Raw genomic sequence first — 14,622 nt, 5'->3', positions numbered from 1 at the left:
AGATCCCACTGAAAGGTCCTGCCGAATGGAATGGCCTCGTATGATGCCACCATCTTTCCCAGGACTTGCGTGCAGTGATGCACCGACACCTGTTTTGGTTTTAATAGGTCTCTGACCAGTGTCATGAGTTCCTGAGCTTTCTCCATCGGGAGATAAACCCTTTTCTGGTCTGTGTCTAGAATCATGCCCAGGAAAGGCAGACGAGTCGTAGGAACCAACTGCAACTTTGGAATATTTAGAATCCAGCCGTGTTGCCGTAACACGATGTTGTCTGACTGAATCAGCACCGGTTGTTTTTGAAGCAGGGATTCTGTTTTACCCAGGGCATTGTAAATGACCCGTAGTTCCAGAATATTTATATGCAAAGAAGTTTTTTGTCCTTGGACGTTTTCTTCCCTGAGTGACTGCCCCCCACCCTCGGAGGCTTGCATTCGTGGTCACCAGGACCCAGTCCTGTATGTCGAATCTGCGGCCTTCACGAAGATGAGCACTCTGCAGCCACCACAGCAGAGACACCCTGGCCCTTGGTGACAGGGTGATCCACCGATGCATCTGAAGATGCGATTCGGACCACTTGTCCAAGAGATCCCACTGGAAGATCCTCGCATTGAACCTGCCAAAGGGAAACGCTTCGTAAGAAGCTACCATTTTTCCCAGGACTCGCGTGCAATGATGCCCCGACACCTGTTTTGGTTGCAGGAGGTCCCTGACCAGAGATGATAATTCCTGGGCCTTCTACTCCGGGAGAAAAACCTTCTTCTGTTCTGTGTCCAGAATCATACCCAGGAACAGCAGACACGTCGCGGGAATCAGCTGCGACTTTGGGATATTCAGGATCCAGCCGTGCTGATGCAGCACTTCCTGAGATAGTGCTACGCTGACTAGCAACTGCTCCTTGGACCTCGCCTTTTCAGGAGATCGTCCAAGTACGGGATAATTATAACTCCCTTCTTTCTAAGGAGTATCATCATTTTGGCCATTACCTTGGTAAATACCCTCGGTGCCGTGGACAGACCAAACGGCAACGTCTGGCATTGGTAATGACAGTCCTGTACCACAAACCTGAGGTACTCCTGGTGAGGTGGGTACCTGGGGACACCCTCTTCCAGGCTTGTATAACCGCCCTGAGCGATTCCATCTTGAACTTGAACTTCCTTATATAAGTGTTCAAGAATTTAAAATTTAGGATGGGTCTAACCGAACCATCTGGTTTCGGTACCACATTGTGGAATAGTAACCCCGCCCCTGTTGAAGGGGGGGGGGTACCTTGATTATCACCTGCTGGAAGTACAGCTTGTGAATAGCGTCCAGTACTACCTCCCTTTCTTTGGGAGCAGCCAGCAAGGCAGATTTGAGGTAATGGCGAGGGGGAGTGGCCTCTAACTCCAGCTTGTATCCCTGAGATACCACTTGTAGAACCCAGGGATCTACCTGTGAGCGAACCCACTGGTCGCTGAAGTTCCGGAGACGCGCCCCCACCGCACCTGGCTCCGCCTGTGGAGCCCCAGCGTCATGCGGTGGACTTTAGAGGAAGCGGGGGAGGATTTTGGTTCCAGGGAACTGGCTGTCTGGTGCAGCTTTTTCCCTCTTCCCCTGCCTCTGGGCAGAAAGGAAGCGCCTCTGACCCGCTTGCCTTTTTGTGGCCGAAAGGACTGTACCTGATAATACGGTGCTTTCTTAGGCTGTGAGGAAACCTGAGGTAAAAATTTCGACTTCCCAGCTGTTGCTGTGGATACTAGGTCCGAGAGACCCTCCCCAAACAATCCCTCACTCTTATAAGGCAAAACCTCCATGTGCCTTTTAGAAGCAGCATCACCTGTCCATTGCCGAGTCCATAATACTCTTCTGGCAGAAATGGACATTGCATTAATTTTAGATGCCAGCCGGCAAATATCCCTCTGTGCATCTCTCATATACAAGACCACGTCTTTAAAATGCTCTATGGTTAGCAAAATAGTATCCCTGTCTAGTATCCATATTATCTGACAGGGTATTGGACCAAGCTGCTGCAGCACTACACACTGAAGCAATTGCAGGTCTCAGTATATACCTGAGTGTGTATATACAGACTTCAGGATAGCTTCCTGCTTTTTATCAGCAGGCTCCTTTAAGGCGGCGGTATCCTGAGACGGCAGTGCCACCTTTTTTGCCAAGCGTGTGAGCGCCTTCTCCACCCTAGGGGACGTCTCCCAACGTAACCTGTCCTTTGGCGGGACAGGGTACGCCATCAGTAACGTTTTAGAAATTACTATTTTCTTATCGGGGGAACCCCACTTTATTCAATTCATCTGATGGGGGAAGAACCACTGGATGCTTTTTCTCCCCAACTATAATACCCTTTTTTGTGGTAACTGGGTTAATGTCAGAAATGTGCAATACATTTTTCATTGCCGTAATCATGCAACGGATGGCCCTTGTGGATTTTACATTTGTCTCATCGTCGTCTACACTGGAGTCAGACTCCGTGTCGACATCTGTGTCTGCCATCTGAGGTAGCGGGCGTTTTTGAGCCCCTGATGGCTTTTGAGACGCCTGGGCAGGCACGAGCTGAGAAGCCGGCTGTCCCACTGCTGTACGTCATCTAGCCTTTATGTAAAGGAGTTGACACTGTCGGTTAATACCTTCCACATATCCACCCACTCTGGTGTCGACCCCGCAGGGGGTGACATCACACTTATCGGCACCTGCTCCGCCTCCATATAATCTTCCTCATCAATCATGCCGACACAGCCGTACCGACACACGCACACACACAGGGAATGCTCTGACTGATGACAATAATTCCTTTGCCTTATAACAACCCTTTATGAAGCTAAGAACACTGTACGCTGTTTACTTAAGAAGTACCGTAATGGTACGCTAGTTGCGTAACGATCGCTCAGCCGTAGGCGAGACGCTCAAGCGTCACGTTCGCTCACGGCCCAGGGATCACAGGACACGTTATTGGCTATGTCTAGGGGAATGATTCGCTATGGCGTAGCATACGCTCGAGACCACGAGGAGGTCACCAGCGGCGCAGACGCTCACAACGCTATACCTTTATGTTAAAACCTTATACCAATGAAATACACTGAATACCTTAATGTGAGTACAGGGTGTAAGTGCAACCTTGTGTAACCTGACTAACTACAAAGCTGCTTGAGCGTCACCGACGCTCAAGTGAACACTTAACACTATAGGAAATACACAGATGCTGGTTTAGGTTCCAAGGCCTATTAACTGTATTATATCTAATATACTTGTAAAAGGGGATAACAGTACAATTGATACACTACAATATAACAGAGACTTCCTAACCACAGAACTAAACCATAAATACAAAAAGACAATACTACACTGACCTAAATGCAATACAATACAATACTATCTAATACAATACAATACTAGCCTAGTCTAGGGGAGATATGAGAGAACAGAACAGAGAGAGAGAGAGAGAGAGATATTGGCTCACAGAAAGACAATGATAACGGAGAGAAACTTACGCACAAAGGGTATGATCGCCTGCGCCTCGATATCCAGCTCCCGGCTATCAGCAGATAACCGTTGATGAGAGAGTGAGCTGGATGTGGTCGGCCTGCCTATTTATGCCCCACACACAATGCAATCTCCTGGTCCTACAATCCCATTGTCCATTGGCCGAAGGAATTCGGCCCTGCATCATAACAAAAGGTCATAGGGTGATTCATACAGGTGGGCTGTGACGATTTCCAACAGCTCAGGTGGGTGGGAAACTGGGTTTCCCGCCGCATACCTGAGTATGTGTAAATAATAGAAATGGACATAAACTTCTTATGTCCATAACTATTCGCACGAGCGATTAATACGCTCCAAACCAACACCGGAATATTGCTAATTAAATACTCTTCCGATGGGTACCAAACACTGCTGTATGATTCCTGTTAGACCCTTCGTACGATATAAAGAGGGATTCCTCAGCTCTGGGACATTGTATTTTAACCAAACTTTCAGAATCTATCAAAAGGGACCATGATCTATAAACTACATTAATTGTGAACATTTGTAACGAATGAGTCGCACGCTACGACTACATAAACTCTACCGTAAATACGCATACCGCGCCTGCGAGTGCACGTTATTGCGGGCATGCGCATCCACGGGAGAGCGCACGCACGCGCAGCGCGGACCAGTGTGCGGTGCAAATATGGCAACGTGCATTGAGACATTTTTCTGACTTTGACAGTCCACCCTTTGGCAGTCAATAATAACTGCCACAAAACATTTAAGGAGAAAAATGTAAGTCAGGGGTTAATTGATTTCCATGGTTGGGTAGGGGAGGAGAGAGGAGAAGGTGTGAAGAGGGTATGACCTAGTGAGATAGCAGAAGCATGTGTGTATGAATCCATGTTTGGGGGGTCATGTATCATCGTGCCGTACGTGTTGTAAATCAAGCTTCGAGGTATTGCGAAGTATACATTTGAATTCCTTCTTATCCTGTGGTACAGGTCTGTGGATGGGCTGTCAAACTTTACCGAGCTCATTTCGGCTGTGGTTGTAACAAAATGGGGATGCACATTTTAGTTGATGATACATGAATGGGGGAGGTATGTGGTTGCTGATATCTGTGCCTGTATTCCCTATCGTCTATGTGTGTCGTTACCTGAGGGTTGTAGAGATGAAGATAAAGAACACTTACGAAAAATGCAATGATATTCTATGTCAGGGAAATGTACATCTGTTGTTGAAGTTGTGTTCGGTATCTGTTGAGAGTCGTCTTCTTTGCGCTGTTTTGCTCCTTAGGCATGAGCAACAAGCTTTGTCAGTGCCATCAGATTTACAAAAATGTTGGGCTAGCGTGAGTTTAAAAATACTAGGGAAACTGGGGATCCATGGCAAAGTTCATCAAGTGTCCATATTTAAAGTTGTCAAATCTTCTTCTTCGGTGCTTGTCTGTTGTCTGTATACATCTCGTCTCGTCAGCTTCCTCGTCCAAGGGGGTCTTTGTATCTTGGAGAAAAGCAGAAAAACAGGTGAAAGAAACGGACCGTATAATCGCATTTTCATCACATTCTGGTTTCTATCATTGGGTCATAAATCAAATCCAGGTTAATTACAGTTTCCTCACTCCTCAAGCTCATCACTTTTGTACTTTGTTTGCACCTCATTAAAGCCTGCCCGCATCTAAATATCAATCCAATCGATATAACGACACCCAAGATACATAGTAGAAACTTTCCAACATCCTTTTATGACTCCTTGAGCCCAGTCCCCCAAACCGGAGAACCAATTTCGCGGGTTCAACCATGACACCCAACTAGTCAGCTCATTACCTACAGCAGCAAGGGTGAGATTGTGTTTTCGACGAAATTCCCACTTCAATTGGAGAATATCGTCCATCTTTTGGTCTATGACCTCTACCGGATCCTCGGTGCTATTCGTGATATACGTGCAACACTTTATGCCGTACTGTGTTGCCAATGTAACACAATATCCGCCTGTTACTGCTGTAAGATAATTAAGAACCATCCTATGCTGAACTAGTTCTGTTTTATAAGCTTGAAGTTCTCTTCCAGTGTATCTAAACGTGTCATCATACATTTCAGTGATATTATCTAACAAATTGGCGAGTGCGGAAATGTATCTATAATTCATCACTCCCCGAGCGGTACGAGTGAAATCTAACGCTACCAGAACCTGAATCCCGGTGGATTCATGGATAAAATCAGAGGCCGGATGCTCTAACCTTTCTGACAGTTGTCTTTTAACTCGGTGCTCGTAATGAGTGTGAGTATAAGGAGCTTGGGCACCACGGTGTATGTCTTTCATTTTGTCATGTGTAACAGTCATCACTTCAGGCAATACTTTTCCAATATAACACAATCCTTCAGAGTTTGGGGCAAGCCACTTGTACGCCTTTCTCCCGCATATGAAATATGCGTCATCGGGGAGAACATAAGGGACGGAGAAGGACATGACCATGTTACAAACCTTCCAGGTGAAATCTCCTGACCCTAATTCTTCCATCTGCCTAATGCACGTATCGGTTTGTACGATATGTGCACAGTATCCTGGTGATACCTCTCCAACTCTAGTAATCCTATTTCCTAAGGTATATCGATACCGGAAAGATTTTCCTCTACTGGCTATGTGGCGTACAAGCTCTGTATCTGTAGGCATTCTATCTGCTCTGTGTGAAAAGGTCATGGTAAGGTTGCTCCATGACACTTCCCAATTTCCCGGTTTTCTGGGATTGGAGATGTTAAAACATAAGAGGGACCTATCCACATGGTATTGGTGGAGCTTCAAACTAGGAGGGCTGGAGATGTTAAACCTCCGGTCCACCGGTCTCCCACCACTTAGCTCAAGTACCTCCCCTAACGTTAAAGGAAATGGTACTAGCCCTGATTTGCTGTGACCCTGAGGTACTTGAGAGCATACCCAACAATCTGTTTGGTTTAACACGTTACCCACTAAGGAGTGATGGTCACTCAATGGATGCTGGTCCATATGGATATTAAGACTGGATTGGCATTTCTTTATGCATCCATCTTCAACCATTGTCACAGAGCCTACAGATACAGTTTTTCTTTTTTTTTGAACTAACAATCCTTCAAAGAAAATGTTTACAGATAACATGGTTGTTAGATCGTGCCCGGTACTCGCCTTTGCTTGGTGATTGGGTTGCTATTGGAATTTTACACCTCCGTCTCAGTCATCAGGACCTTTCTGGATCCTTTCTCGACCTCACTGGTACTCTCACCGAAACAGACTGCTCTGGTCAACATCATGGTTAACGGGAAAAATCCATATCACAGTCTCTTGGGGCAAGTCCATCTTACAGGAGGAGAAAAGAAGAAATTTGTAAATGGGGTATAAGAAAATCAGTTTGAGGGGGAGAGAACTCGTTACGATAATAAGTTCTCTCGTCTTGTTGTTCTTCTTGTTCTGCTGTCCTCTCAAAGGTGTTGTCTCTCAGTCTTCAAAAACGATCATTCTGGTGATGCAATATTCCTTCCTAACCGACGATCTTTCTGTAAGGAGCAAAAATCTGGCATTACCATTGGTCCAACTGAGGGGTGACATACCATCTTTAAATCATGGAAACATGAGTGAGAAGAGAGAGAAAATAAAAACAAAAGAGATAGAGAACAATTCATATGCATATATATATTACATAACTCGACATTAACCACCAATAGGAAAAGAGAAACAAAGCATTTTTAAACATTGTCAACATTAAGAAAACATTGTCAGACTATTTGGCTGTCGTATCTACGTGTCTAATGGTTTCCTTGAGCAGTCCCTCCCCACCAGCACTTGCATTATTCCACTGTCTGTATCTGGCCAGAATACATTGTGGTGGATAGGTCATGCTGGGGTTTGGTAGACTTCTGCAAGGACCAAGCGAATATGCAATGTTTGAATTCTTACCAATAATCGTCAGAGATGGGGATAGAGAGAGGGAGAGAAAAACATTTTTCACAAATACATTTACAACGTTTCACCTGGTCATTCCTGTGTCTTTCAGTGAATGACCTCCCAATTTATCAACCGTTACCTCAGGCTTACCATCAGTCCTAATGATCACCTTTCCTGACTATATATTATGGGTGTGGCCCAAAATTCTTCCTATATGATCCCTGCTTGTAATTTGGTGTGTCATATTCATGCTCATTTTCATGTCTAGGGGGTCTAACTTTATGTGGGTTATTACAGTTGTTGGCATAATGCCCTTCTCTTCTACAATGGTAACAGATCCTTGGCTTTCTCCAAGTGTCAGTGAACTGGGGTCTTGGCTGATTTGATGCCTCCTCAAACGTTTGGATGCTCATCACCCTCAACCGCTTTCCCTGTACCTACCTGATTCCTTGTATACCATGATTATGTCGTTGTCTAGGGGGTTCATATACCTTCTGTGAATCTTTGATCATACAGTTAGATCTTTCCTAGGATCTGGGTAATCAGACATGATTGATCTCAATTCTGTCCGGGACCAGGGATGGCGCATTGCACTGTCCTTGACGGGAATGGTTCCCTGATCGTCAGTCTTCCCATTGGGGACTGTGATCACCCTGACAGGACTAAACTCAATTACATCACCTTGTTTTGGTCTTACAATATGGGGTACATTTGTTTGTGCGTGATATAAAACATTGTACGTACCTGTGGACACGACCTCACCTGACCCTCCGTTAGGGGGTTTGATTATTGCCTTTACCAATTTGGTCGTGTCCACCTGGATGTCTTGTAGGATGGCTTCTGGAAGAGGTGCCGACATCGTTCTGGGCTCACTTTCTTGTTTGTATTCCTGAGGGAGGTTTGACATGGGGTGCAGCTTGCACAGGTTAATAGTTGTACATTCAACAGTATTACAATAATCATTGTTACATTTATTACACTTATTCTTATACTCTGTACTACTGTTGCTAAGAGCATTTTTATTGTTCACCCTTGTGCTTTTCTCTCCGCAATCAACTCCTCTCCTGCAATGTATGGTGGAGGAGGAGCTGTGGCAATCAACTTCCTGACTGCCCCAGATCCTGCCGCCAGAGCCAAACCTCTCTGTATCTCACCTTCCTGGTGCCATAACTGTAAATATTCATAATGTTTATTTTGTCTCTTCGTTGGTTCAACGAGACTTATCCTCCTCCTTAAATTTTTGTAACACTACTGGACTGAAGCTACCTATTCTTGGGAATTTGTCCCTGTCTTGTACAGTCATTCTCTCCCATTCATCACATAAAACTTCAGCGTGATTTCCATATTTCTTACACATCACATATCGTGCCGACCCGATGGATCGGTTCTCTGAATCAACCCGAACCGAGGTTGATCGCCCCCTACCTGAACAAATGGCCCCCATAATCTGCAGGCGTTGCCTATTCCTCCTTGAATATCAAGGCTTTCAGCGAACCCTTACAAACAAACCAAGATGTCCTTGGGCAGGCCGGCGGTGGTGGTTTATCAAGTACCCCACTTACTTCTCGCCCACGTTGGCCTGTGCTGCAATCACTGTAGCCAGAGCTGCTGTACCCAACCTAGGGCCCCTGTGAACCTTTATTTACTGGAACATATGAGGGTTACCCGCAGGACACTTACTCTTTCCAGTAAAGTTGGGGTTGTTAGATAGTTCCTGAGTGACCAGCGAACTTCCCTTCCAAAAATAAAAAATTACACAAATCACGTCAGAATGTACAGATAGCGTTTGTGACCACTTTACTCTAATGGTATTAGGTCAGATTACTAACTACTGCACACAATTACGTGCGGTCCAATCGTTCAGTACACGAGCACTACTTGTCATGTACTGAAAGATCAATGGAATCTATGTTTCCGGCTGCGATTCCTTCAGCCAGAGCTTGTATGGCCTATATGGGTTCTGCACCAACACCCCAGGCGTTGTGCCACTGTACTTTTATAGCGGACCTCTTTGTTACCTTATGACCTCCTGGTCTGTTACCTTTACCTTATGACCTCCTGGTCTTGTTACCTTATGACCTCCTGGTCTTGTTACCTTATGACCTCCTGGTCTTGTTACCTTATGGTCCGCTATACTCTAATGCTCAAATATTATTTAACCAGGGATGCCTCCCTAGCCACCGTATATGTCACTTACACGTATGTCCCTTGACGAGTACCCGGCTTTCCTTTTGGTTCCACCTTAAAGTTATATAAACTTTTGTATACAAAACACACTCACTCAACACATGTACACTTTTGTTTCTATATCTATTTCTGCGCAGAAATTGTCTTCAGCCCAACAGTGTTACCAATTAGGAGCAGGATCTGTTAAACTAAATTTCAGATTCTCCAAAAATAGACTTGCGTTATTTTCCGCGTCGCGTTATCTACCGCTGTGCGTTACTTATCGCCTTTGCGTTACTTCACTTTATCACAACTTGAGCTACGTGGGCGTAACCGGACGCTACGTTGCGTAATGAACGCTGCGTGCGTCTGCCTTTGGATTGCGTACGCTAGTCTTTGTTAGCGACACGTGTACGCAATGCAAAGGATCCACCGTAACACAATATATTTTTATCAATGTAAATGATCCCTGATCATCTACCGCAATCCACACTGACTGCCTTGTATCTTCAGACAAACCGTGTGTTGTTCTATACTTTAACTATTACCTCTACTATTAAATAACAGCAAATCTCTTTTTAGCACTTTCTATCAACTATAAAATTTGGCAAACAGGAATAGTGATATACGAAAAATGAAATACACAAGTGAAAAGAAATGCAGGTATGTATGCGTGCGTACGCAAGACAAAAGAAAAATAAACAGTTTTAAAAGGACACAAGCGTTTTGTTCTTACTTCCGGTTACCGGGTTCCTTCAGCACTCTTTATCTAAGCGAAGCAGACGCTTATCCCGTCAGCACTGTGAGACAACCTCCCACCCTTTGCTGGAGGGATAATGTCTGCTGATCTACCTAGTGCAGATATGAGAAGTATAGGACGAGCCCGCAATTGACAATGCTAAATTCCTTTGCCTTATAACAACCCTTTATGAAGCTAAGAACACTGTACGCTGTTTACTTAAGAAGTACCGTAATGGTACGCTAGTTGCGTAACGATCGCTCAGCCGTAGGCGAGACGCTCAAGCGTCACGTTCGCTCACGGCCCAGGGATCACAGGACACGTTATTGGCTATGTCTAGGGGAATGATTCGCTATGGCGTAGCATACGCTCGAGACCACGAGGAGGTCACCAGCGGCGCAGACGCTCACAACGCTATACCTTTATGTTAAAACCTTATACCAATGAAATACACTGAATACCTTAATGTGAGTACAGGGTGTAAGTGCAACCTTGTGTAACCTGACTAACTACAAAGCTGCTTGAGCGTCACCGACGCTCAAGTGAACACTTAACACTATAGGAAATACACAGATGCTGGTTTAGGTTCCAAGGCCTATTAACTGTATTATATCTAATATACTTGTAAAAGGGGATAACAGTACAATTGATACACTACAATATAACAGAGACTTCCTAACCACAGAACTAAACCATAAATACAAAAAGACAATACTACACTGACCTAAATGCAATACAATACAATACTATCTAATACAATACAATACTAGCCTAGTCTAGGGGAGATATGAGAGAACAGAACAGAGAGAGAGAGAGAGAGAGATATTGGCTCACAGAAAGACAATGATAACGGAGAGAAACTTACGCACAAAGGGTATGATCGCCTGCGCCTCGATATCCAGCTCCCGGCTATCAGCAGATAACCGTTGATGAGAGAGTGAGCTGGATGTGGTCGGCCTGCCTATTTATGCCCCACACACAATGCAATCTCCTGGTCCTACAATCCCATTGTCCATTGGCCGAAGGAATTCGGCCCTGCATCATAACAAAAGGTCATAGGGTGATTCATACAGGTGGGCTGTGATGATTTCCAACAGCTCAGGTGGGTGGGAAACTGGGTTTCCCGCCGCATACCTGAGTATGTGTAAATAATAGAAATGGACATAAACTTCTTATGTCCATAACTATTCGCACGAGCGATTAATACGCTCCAAACCAACACCGGAATATTGCTAATTAAATACTCTTCCGATGGGTACCAAACACTGCTGTATGATTCCTGTTAGACCCTTCGTACGATATAAAGAGGGATTCCTCAGCTCTGGGACATTGTATTTTAACCAAACTTTCAGAATCTATCAAAGGGACCATGATCTATAAACTACATTAATTGTGAACATTTGTAACGAATGAGTCGCACGCTACGACTACATAAACTCTACCGTAAATACGCATACCGCGCCTGCGAGTGCACGTTATTGCGGGCATGCGCATCCACGGGAGAGCGCACGCACGCGCAGCGCGGACCAGTGTGCGGTGCAAATATGGCAACGTGCATTGAGACATTTTTCTGACTTTGACACTGAGGACAGGACCCCACAAAGTCCTTTGGGGAGACAGAGAGAGAGTATGCCAGCACACACCAGAGCGCTATATAATGCAGGGATTCACACTACACACAGTGATTTTTCCCCTATAGCTGCTATAAATATACAGTTTGCGCCTATGTTTAGTGCCCCCCCTCTCTTTTTCACCCTATTGAGCTTGGAAACTGCAGGGGAGAGCCTGGGGAGCATCCCTCCAGCGGAGCTGTGAGAGAAAATGGCGTCAGTGTGCTGAGGGAGATAGCCCCGCCCTCTTCTCTGGGGATTTCTCCCGCTTTTTTAAGGATATTTTTGGCAGGGGATTTTACACATATATAGTCTTACTGACTATATTATGTGTTTTATGCCAATATAAGGTACTCTTATTGCAGCCCAGGGCGCCCGCCCCCCCCAGCGCCCTGCACCCATCAGTGAGCGGAGTGTGTGGTGTGCATGGGGAGCAATGGCGCACAGCTGCAGTGCTGTGCGCTACCTTAATGAAGACCGGAGTCTTCAGCCGCCGATTTCCTGGACGTTCTTCTTGCTTCTGGCTCTGCAAAGGGGACGGCGGCGCGACTCCGGGACCGGACGACCGAGTCTGGGCCTGTGTTCAATCCCTCTGGAGCTAATGGTGTCCAGTAGCCTAGAAGCCCAAGCTAGCTGCAAGCAGGTAGGTTCGCTTCTCTCCCCTAAGTCCCTCGTAGCAGTGAGTCTGTTGCCAGCAGATCTCGCTGAAAATAAAAAACCTAAATATATACTTTCTTTTCTAGGAGCTCAGGAGAGCCCCTAGTGTGCAACCAGCTCGGCCGGGCACAGAATTCTAACTGAGGTCTGGAGGAGGGGCATAGAGGGAGGAGCCAGTGCACACCAGGTAGTCCTAATTCTTTCTTAGATGTGCCCAGTCTCCTTCGGAGCCCGCTATTCCCCATGGTCCTTACGGAGTTCCCAGCATCCACTAGGACGTCAGAGAAAAATATATTTTAATTGTTGGACTCCAGCCCACGTGAGGTGCAGCACATTGTCCCTATTCCTGTCTTATCCGAGTGTTGTCTTGTCTGGCCCCAAAGAGATGGTTCCATGCTAAGTCTGTGACTACTCTCCGTGTGCCCACACATATTTAATACAATATACTCCATACATGTTCTATATAAACATATACAGTAAATCACTAAACAATCTTATTGTTCATTAATAGAATGCCGTTAATGAACAATAAGATAGGCGGCCAGACCAACACATCTAAAAACTTATGTAACCATGTCACGAAGAACAAGTACAGATACCAGCAATCTCTTGAATACTGATTTGTTTAAACAGTGTTCTAACATAGAACATTATACAGCATACAAAATATGTTGTATAATGTAAAAACAACATCAGGCGACAGACACTACTGGCTAATAAGCAATAATTGGGATTTTATGTACCCCTGGCACCCTCTGCATTAACCAGCCTGCACAGAGTACATAGTCCGCATGTAGCATTTGCAAATATCATAAGCAACCTGTTGGAGGGGCACATGTATGACCCCTGGCCTTAAGTGCTAGTAGAGAGGGTGACAGAGCACAGAACTATTGGAGCTTGTAAATTAAGCAGTGTGTCAGAGGGGTCCCAGGGCATGAAGGATGGGTTTCTGGAGTCTGCCCTCAGTAGGCAGTCAGAGAGAGTGGGTAGGTGGGCTGGCAGCAGTGTCCGGCCACGTAGAGGACAGCAGCTTCCCCCTCCCTCTTTGTGAGGGTAGCAGGGACCTGCGTGTGTGTGTGTGGTAAGTACACAGATACCTCCCCTTCTGCAGGATCTGCTTGCTCCCGCCCGGCTCTCCAGCTTCACTGTTGGTGGCAGGTGCATCTTCTGCGGTACACACAGACACACTGGTTACTGCACGGCTGGTACAGGAAGTCGCAGTTCTGTGAGAGGAGGCACGTGGTGGGACCCCAGAGGATCAGCACCGCACACAGGCGGGGCTGATGGGGAGGAAGTATAAAGGGGGAGGAGGCAACTACAGCTTCCCACCCCACCCACAGAGGAGAGAGAGAGATACAGAAAAGTGTGGGAGAGGAAGAGAGATAGAAGGGAGGGGATCTTTGCCACCACCAAGTCCAGTTGCTGTGGAGCAGGGAAGAAGAGGCGGAATGAGGGCAGATAACACTATCTAACACCCCCCCTTCCCCCATGCACCATGGCATCCCTCCATTTGACAGGTGCTGTTGCTGTCTCTTCGCTGGGCAAGGAGATCCGATAGAGAAGGACAGACCAGGAAGGAGACCTGATATTATCACTTTGTGCTAAAGTTTTTGATGTCACCTAGAAGGTGTGCGTATACATGAAAATTTGGTCCATGCTTACTGTGCTGGGAAATACATGGTCACAAAATGCCATTGGTGACATTTAATAGCAATGGTAGATAGCAGCACACATACAATATAAACATGTTGAAAGTATAGCATCAGCAGCTGTTTACTGCTTAATGATAGAGGAAACCAGTAGTCACTTGGGGAGAATTGGTCATAGACTTACAGATGTAGCCATGCTCATCTTACTGTGATGTGGCATGTTGCCCCCGGAATGCTGTATGGTGTGCCAGGCTGCAACTATTCCCAGCTGGCAATCGCTTCATTAACTCCTTTAGGTTCTCTGAAAACGCAGCTTATTGAAGCTTCTTGGGATGCTCTGACATGATGTCATCTGTCAGAGTCCAGGAAAACAGTACAGAGACAGCAGCATGGAGAATTGGATGAATGAGGAAGTGAGGGAGCT

At 45.8% G+C, this 14,622-nt stretch overlaps 1 long non-coding RNA gene across 1 annotated transcript in view; it reads right to left on the bottom strand.

Annotated features, from left to right (window-relative positions):
* LOC134909748 (uncharacterized) overlaps positions 1-13,845 on the bottom strand; it is a 51,349-nt gene extending 37,504 nt beyond the window's left edge. Inside the window, exon 1 of the long non-coding RNA XR_010176021.1 lies at positions 13,647-13,845. This is a non-coding gene — a long non-coding RNA (uncharacterized LOC134909748). The remainder of the gene's footprint in view (positions 1-13,646) is intronic.
* Positions 13,846-14,622: the final 777 nt, after the last annotated feature.

This window comes from Pseudophryne corroboree, chromosome 4, assembly GCF_028390025.1.
Source record: "Pseudophryne corroboree isolate aPseCor3 chromosome 4, aPseCor3.hap2, whole genome shotgun sequence".
Taxonomy (NCBI): Eukaryota; Metazoa; Chordata; class Amphibia; order Anura; family Myobatrachidae; genus Pseudophryne; species Pseudophryne corroboree.
This window is presented reverse-complemented; position numbering and strand designations above follow the sequence as displayed.